At 39.4% G+C, this 6000-nt stretch overlaps 1 pseudogene; it reads right to left on the reverse strand.

The window, feature by feature from the left end:
- Window positions 1–5327: 5327 nt before the first annotated feature.
- On the reverse strand, window positions 5328–5776 carry LOC128579687 (eukaryotic translation initiation factor 1A, X-chromosomal-like; annotated as a pseudogene).
- Between the last annotated feature and the right edge of the window lie 224 nt (window positions 5777–6000).

Genomic DNA, 6000 nt, shown 5'->3' on the forward strand with positions numbered 1-6000 from the left:
CATTTCCCTAGGGCATTCTTCCCTTCTGCATATAAATCATATGTTTGAACGCTTCATAAAATCCCATAATTCTGTCAGTGAACATTCTGCTTTCTCTGTCTTCCTTTCTGCCTCTTTAACTATCTGAGTTATCTCAAGAGCTTTGTCCTCTACCTCTGAAATTCTTTCTTATGCATGATCTAAACTGTTGCTGAAACTTTCTATTGCATCTTTAAGTTCCCTAATTGACTGCTTTAGTTCCTTCAGCTCTGCTATATCCTTTGTATAGTCTTCATATCGTTCATCTCTTATTTGATTCTGTTTTTGAATTTCCTTTTGGTTATTTTCCACTTTATCAGTAGTTTCCTTCTTTGTTTCCATCATTTCCTTTATTATTTTCATCATCTGTATTCTAAATTCCCTTTCTGTCATTTATAAAATTTCTTTATAGGTGGAATCCTCTGCAGTAGCTACCACACAGTCCCTTAGAGGGGTTGCTCTAGACTGGTTCTTCATGTTGCCAGGAGTTTTCTGCTGATTTTCTTTGTGAGTGATTTATTTTATCTGCTTCCTTGCCCTAATTTTCCTTTCACTTCCGCTTGCTCTTTAAGTTGCTGTGCCTGTGCACTAGGGTTTCGATGAGTCCTTTTGGTACAGGACCAGAAGGATGAGAAGGTTGAAGAGCAAGAAGGAATAAAAAGAGAGAGAGAGAGAAGAAAGAAAGAAAAGACAAAAGAGAAAGGAGAGGGGGTGGGTAAAAGGGAATATTGACAAAAAGAAGAGAGGCACAGAAAGAGGGAGACAGAGCAAAATAGGTGTACAGTAGGGTACTTTGATCCAAACTTAAAAACTCCCAACCTCTGGGGGTGCTGGGTTGGGTGGTTCCCTTTAGGGCAGCAGCTCTTTGCTAGCCTGATCAGACATAGTACCCCACCTCCACCAAGTAGAGAGGAAAGACAAAACTGCTATAAATCAATCTAAAACCAGCAAACAGAAAACTTTATGGGATAAAATTAAGGGAAAAACCAAAGAATAGGGATAGAAACACTAGTGAGAATGAAGTTCTAATAATTGAAAAAGGCAACAGTGGGAAATTGTATTTAAACTAGAAAAATGGAGAATGAAATGAAAGAAAAATATCTATAGGGAAAAGGTTGAAATTTAAAAATAAAACAATAACAATAACAACAAAAACAACAACAACAAAAAATAAACAAACAAAATAAAAAACAAAGCAGTATATATATCTTGTTGAATATTGTCTGGGCAACAGGTGATCTTCTGGGGTATGAGATGTTAATCACAATGCTGATATAACTGGAGGCCTCTGTTGATTTCTCAAGTCCTGCAGACCCTAAATCTCTCCTTAGCCCTCTTAAACGGCACTTTAAACTTCTAAACTTGGTTAAGCAAAAGCTTTCCCAGGAAAGCGCTTGTCGCTGGGATCACTACTGAAGTGGGTATCCACTTACCCAGTGTGCCAAAACTGGTCTGACTCTGCCCCTGATTGTTAAGGCTGTAAGGTGGCTCAGTCCCCGCCTTTAGGCTGCTCAGTCACTAGATTACTAGGTCCCGCCCGATCCTTGCTCTGTGACCCTGAGGGCAGAGCTTGCCAGGGCAGTTCTCTCACAATTTCTCCACGTGGCCCACAGCCGAACACTATTAGCTCCATCTGGCTCTGTGGCTCAGTCTGGGGCCCTAGACAACACCCAGAGTTCTCCGCACTGCTGCCCAAGCTCTCCCAAGGCAGTTCAACTGAGTATCCAGTCCAAAAACACCAAAACAGCTCACAGGTAAGGCTCCTCCAGCCTGCAGTCTCACTGCTGCTGTACCCACAGCTGCCAGTGGGATCAGACCGAAGGAACACACCCAACCACTTGCCAGTTTTCCACTGCTTTTGTCCTCTTCTTAGGGTTCAGAAGTCTCTCACTGACTCCCTGTGTCCTCAAAGGGATGATTATAGGCAGATCCCACAGCCAGAGATGCCTGGAGTCTTGTCTCCTCAGACTCACTTCCTTGCCCAGTTGCAAGGAAGCTGTTACTCAGTCGCTATCTTGCTCAGATTCCTGTATTTCTAAAATTTTTAATGGACTATTTCCTAGAGCAATATCAGGTACTCAGCAACATTGAGCAGAAAGTACAGGGAGTTCCAACTGGCACCTGCCTTCACTCAGCCACCTCACTACCAACATCCCCCATGGGAATGGTTCCATCTGGAACAGTTGAGGAACATACACTGTTATGTTGTTATTATCCAAAGTCATAGTTTACATTAAAGCAACAACTTGATGTTACACATTCTATGAGTTTGGATACATGTCGTGTATCCACCATTATAGTATCATACAGGGTACTTTCACTGCCCTAAATATCCTTTCTTCTCTGCCTGTTCTTCCCAACCTTCCCCATAACCCCTGGCAATTGCTAATCTTTTCAATGACTCTAGTTTTATGTTTTCCAGAATATCATATAGTTCAGCTAATATGGCATACAGCATTTTCAGAGTGGCTTGTTTGTATTTTTAAAATGTTTTGTTCCTAAGCATACATGCCTATTTGCTTATTATTTATTAATTTACTAGGGATAGCATCAAACATAGTGTTTAGCAACTTTCTTAAGGTAAAACTAAGTCTGGCCATATTTTCTCAACAGTATGACCAAAGATTAGGGTATCAACCACAATTATCACTAACCTACTTGAGCATTTACTGTGCCATGTACTGTTCTACTGTAACTGTTTTCCATGTGTAATATGGGATGAATTGTGTCCCCGTAAAGTGCACATGTTGATGTGCTAGCCTCCAATATGTCTGAATGTGACTGTACGTAGAGATAGGACCTTTAAGGAGGTAATGAAGTCAAAATGAGATCATTCAGGTGAACTCTAATCCAAATGACTATTGTCCTTATACATGGTGGAGATTAGCACATGAACACACAGAAAAACACAAAGGAATGATTATGTGAAGAAGGAAGAGCAAGACAGACATGTACAAGGCAAGGAGAGGGCCTCAGAGGAAGCCAACCCTGCTGTCATGATCTTGAACTTCCAGCCTCCAGAACTGTAGGAAAATAACTGTTTATGCTACCAGTTCTGTAGTACTTTATTATGATTTCTCTAGCAAACCACTACAATGTGTAACATTTATTCTTGCAATGGCCTCAAAAGGCAGGTAATACTGTCTCCTTTCTATAAGAAGAAGCCTGAAGCAGAGGGAAATGAAATGATTTGCCCAAGATCCATCACAGTGTAATATGCTGTGGTACCATAAAGATTCCCCCAAATGTTACCAGGTTAACACAATAAAGGGTTATCGCTTACTGATGTGGGCAGTGTATCAAGGGTTGGGGTGGGGCACTTTTTCCTAGTTTCTGAGGGACTCAGGCTGATGGGCCATTCATCCCAACATGTTTCCATGCCCCTGTGTTCAGGGAAAGGGAATGTGGTGAATCCCATATTGATTCTGTAGCTTCTTCTTTCTCATCACTTCCTCTTACGTTTCCTCTACTAAGGCAAATAAGCAGGCCACAGCTATCTTCACAGGGCTTAAGGAAGGAAGCACAAACCCACCACATGCCCAGAAGGAGAGGAAAACCAGGATATTTATGGATAAGCGTCATGGCAGCTACACAAGGCAAGCAAGCTTATGGTGAAAGTGTCTTCCTCAGTACAGGCGGGGCAGTGTGGAGCAAAGAATTCTCTTCACCTGGAGAGATGTCTGGTCTCTGGCTTTAGCTACTGGGAGAGAGTCTCATGGTCCCTGGAGTGTCCTGCCTCATCAGAGAATTGTTACCTGTCTGGGGGCTTTAGCCATCAGACAGTCTAAGGTGGTGATATATTTAGGGGGATTTGGGTCATGCCATATGAATTCTGACCTCCAGAGGGGCTGAAGGCTAATGGTCAGTGACACAATCACCATGTGATGATCAAGTTCACTAAAAAGCCTGAACACCCGAGGCTCAGCTGAGCTTCCTGGGTTGGCGGGACTCTGTGTGTACTGCCTCACCTTGTTGATACTAGGGAGGGAACATGTTCCCAGGACACGAGACTGCACTTCTGGACCTGCTCCAGATTCTGCTCTAAGTGTCTCTTCCTTCCACAGTTCTAATGTGCATCCTTTCACTCTAAGAAACTATGCTCACAAATATAACACTTTCTGGAGTTCTTTGAGTCATTCTAGAGAATTATCAACCAAAAAGGTGGTTGTGGGAACCTCTAAATTTGTAGCCAGCTGGTCTGAAGTGAGTGTGACCCTGGGATCCCCTGAACTTCTAGGTATTTATCTTTTTCGTTTTTTATATTTATTTTCATTTTTTAAATATTTATACTCAACATAACACTTTCTTATATTGCTCTGCTGAGACTTTTCCATTTAGAGAAGAGAACCCATCTTTTAGTTTTTGCTCCTTCCCTCATTCCAATTAGGTATAATTTGACAAAGTAGAATTTCAAAATTCACTTTTCAAGAATACCTTCCAATTTAATTTTTTATACAGTTTGAAACTGAGGGTTACAATGCATACATTTGAAAATAAAATGACATCTTTTCACATAACTTATTTTGAACAGTAAAAAATAACTTTATGTACCTGACCATCAACTTCCATGCAAATGAAGAAGCAACATTGTCAATTGATAAATTGGGAATATATCAATATTCCCAACATTGGTTATTACTGAGGGTTCAATTTCTGACTATCTTACAAAGTTAAAATTTGTTCTCAGAATTTTATTTGTAAAAACCTGCCTTTTGGAAGTGCTTTTATTTCTTCAGGGTGATGGCAATGTAAATTGTGAAAACAATGTGTAAGTTATCAAAGATAGTATAAAAATACATACAGATACACAAATATGATAAATATTTCTGTTTTTTATGATTCCAAAAGCAGATATCTAGCCATCTTCCTTAAATTGTATCAAAAATCTCCAAAGAGCATCTAGGTAACTGGAATATACAGAACCACTCTATAAGAAACAGATAAATTGGAAGTAGGGCTTCTGTCACAAACATGATGACTACAAAGCAGACAATCTATGGAAACATTCATATTTTGGAAGTGGTGACAGAAACACAGGTATTTTTCTTGTTTTAACAACAGCTATTATGATTTTTTAACCCTAAATTCCAATACATCAAAACAAAAGGTATTAACATTTCACTTAAGATAATTCAGCATCCTCAGCTTTTAAAGAAATATAGTAAATATCTTAAAACAATGAAAATAGTTTTAACAAACTATATTCTAAATTAGTATGTGCCCCAAAATTTTAGTCTTCTCTAACAGGTGATGGCCAAAATCCCAACCGTAGAACAATCCTCAGAAAAGTTGGAATGGAAAACATTCAATTCACTTTAAATATCATCAATGTGTTCATCATCATCTCCAATATCATCAAATTGGATTTTGTCATCATCTCCAAGACCAAATGTATCTGTTTCACTAATTTTAGCATGTTCTGGAAACTCACCATATGCCTCCAGACTTCTAGCTTCATCTGCATTGTACGTTATGATGACATCTGCTGTGTTATCCTGATAGTCTCATTGACCAACCAATACGATGTGTGGGGTATTTATCCAAATCTTCTTTCTCAGTTTTCCTCTGATGTGGCATAACCTCTTTACACCATCAAAAGACATTGCTTTAAATTGTCCATTTTCCAACATTTTTATTACTTGAGCATACTCTTGCCAATCTTCTTTAAATACCAATTCTTCTTTTTCAGATTCATTCCCATTCTTACCCCTGCATCTGTTTTTACCTCCTTTAGCTTTATTCTTGGGCATGGCGGTGACAGAGGCCTTGTAAGACCTGTGATTCCTTTTGGCTGCTATCACTCAGCAGAGAGTGGTTACCTAAGCCTTTTTTGTTTTTTTTAGATCACAGGTTTTTCTTATCTTTAATGACATAAGCAGGAAAAAAAGTATTACATTCATTTAAAAAATTCTAAGTAGAGTCAATAAGAATTCAGTGTTTACTTGTAATTGAAAGTCTGACCCTCCATTCCTGTCCAGCGTG

This window comes from Nycticebus coucang, chromosome 2 (assembly GCF_027406575.1).
Source record: "Nycticebus coucang isolate mNycCou1 chromosome 2, mNycCou1.pri, whole genome shotgun sequence".
NCBI classification, from domain to species: domain Eukaryota; kingdom Metazoa; phylum Chordata; class Mammalia; order Primates; family Lorisidae; genus Nycticebus; species Nycticebus coucang.